The sequence below is a fragment of the Amphimedon queenslandica genome, unplaced genomic scaffold, assembly GCF_000090795.2.
Source record: "Amphimedon queenslandica unplaced genomic scaffold, v1.1 AMPQUscaffold_13067, whole genome shotgun sequence".
NCBI lineage: Eukaryota > Metazoa > Porifera > Demospongiae > Haplosclerida > Niphatidae > Amphimedon > Amphimedon queenslandica.
The window spans coordinates 22472-24547 of record NW_003546697.1 but is presented as its reverse complement, the minus strand read 5'-3'; the positions used below and the strand labels follow the sequence as shown (position 1 = coordinate 24547).

Sequence of the window (2076 nt, the reverse complement as noted above, 5' to 3'; positions counted from 1 at the left end):
AGCTTCATCAGTGGCTAACAGTTGTCAGAAATGAAGCACACAAAGCTCTTAATCAATGCCATGTTATTGTAATAGTCAGTCATGTGGACGAGATATTTACTCCTTTTGAAGAAGCAGGAGAAAGGAGGAAATACAGGAGATTATTGTAAGGGAAAGGTGTGATAGTGTCTTCTTAGATTGTCGTAAGCTTGGTGGGAGTGGTGTGGATTCCTTCTTTAATAAGTTGTCTAGTGCCTGTGAGTCCATTCGTAGTACAAGTGGAAGGAATTTGAATCTTTATTGTCATATGATGTATGGTCTACTGGAGGAAAGGAAAGAGAATATACTGACCCTCTCTGATGTAATGTCTGCTGGTAAAGAAAATAATGATTACAATTTATCAGATAAGATAGAAGACGTCTTGGATGCTCTTCATTCATTGCACTCAACTGGTTTGATCAGTGTTCTTAAAAGTGAAGACAAGATATGGGTTGTTGTGAATAAGGGTATACTACTAACTGAGGTAAATGGGATTCTCTTTGCTCCAGAGACATTCAAAGAACATGTTGACATTGCTAGCAATACTGGTATTGTTAGTGTGTCTAGTCTGACTAGACTCTTCCCTGAATATGATCCTGACATGTTAATCTGTTTCCTCAAGAACATGGAACTCTGTCAACAAATGAATCCATCTTTCTTAAGAATGACAAACCTCCATCAGTTAGCAGTGGAAGAGGAGGAGGAGGGAGGGACAGAAAGAAGAGGAGAAAGGTTGTTATTCTTTCCATGTCTTTTGTCTACTGATAGACCTGGTGAGATGACTAGTCAAGTGTACCAGTTTGGTTGGTGTCTACAGTGTACTAGTAAACATCATTTCTTTCCTCCTCGATACTTCCATGTCCTCTCATTACGTCTTGCTTACAAAATGGCTCTACCTCAAGCAGATGACAAGTTAAATCGTTACTGTACATTTTGGAGAAATGGTCTTCATTGGTTTGATGACAATGGTGTAAGAGTATTAGTAGAGATTGTGGATGAGAGCCAGTGTGTACTAGTAATGATGTCCTGTGAGAAAGGTTACAGTGACAATATGGTGTCTCTAAGAAGAGATGTGATAGGAGAGGTAATGAGTGTTTATAAAGAATCCTGTCCCAGTCTAGAGGTAAAAGAGTTAGTTATTGATCCTAAAGAACTAGCCTATCCTGTGAATACACCAAGAGAAAGGACAACTTATGGCATATATAGTGTACTGTTGGCGATTAAGAAAAGGAAACCATTTCTTGTGAGTGATAAAGGACAAACAGAATTGAAGGAGATCCTACCTGATGAATCATTATCAGATATTAGTAACCTGTCACTATTAGGAGGATGTGATATTAAGGTAAGAATTAACACACACAAACTGTTTGATACATTAATAGAAGCACTATAATAATCAAAAGGTCATATCTTAAAAGTAATTTTATGTCTTAATATAACTGTGGATTGTGATTGTGTGGCTTTTACTACAAATAAATGTAATTACTCAGACTTCTTTGTCAATTGTGGGTTGTAGTTGAGTGGCTTCAGTTTACTACTAGTAATGTACACATCTGTTAAACTCACCTTTCAGCAATACACCACTTCCTTGACATTGACAAATATCAGTTATTACCATAAATCAGGAAATTTATACAGTAGAAAATTTTTGTGTTTCAGAAACTGTGCTGTGATTTTATTCTTATGTAGTAAGACTGTGCCATGTATTATTGAATGTGGCATGTACATAGTAATTATACATGAGATTAAATTCTAATCCAGAAATATTAAAGTCACAGAAAAAATTTCCAGATAGACAGTAATATTATTATTATGGTATAGGAAGAGATCGAAATAAAGCCTAATGTATTCAACACAGATGTCACTACAGTAAAACTAGGTATGTAATCAAGTAGTGGGAGTGTAGACTGTACAGTGTATATACACATTATTATTATTTTTATAGATATTAAAGATCTTGATATTGTCATTGAAGAGCTAACAATATTCAATCAATTGGATTGCACTAAATGGATTCAGTTTGGTCTTCATTTAGGATTATATGATCCTAGACTAAAG

At 35.4% G+C, this 2076-nt stretch overlaps 1 long non-coding RNA gene across 1 annotated transcript; it reads left to right on the top strand.

Annotated features, from left to right (window-relative positions):
- The first annotated feature begins 1133 nt into the window (after positions 1-1133).
- Positions 1134-2076, top strand: LOC109585418 (uncharacterized). The gene is made up of 3 exons (XR_002186482.1): positions 1134-1360; positions 1840-1897; positions 1964-2076. It is a non-coding gene; the product is annotated as an uncharacterized LOC109585418 (long non-coding RNA).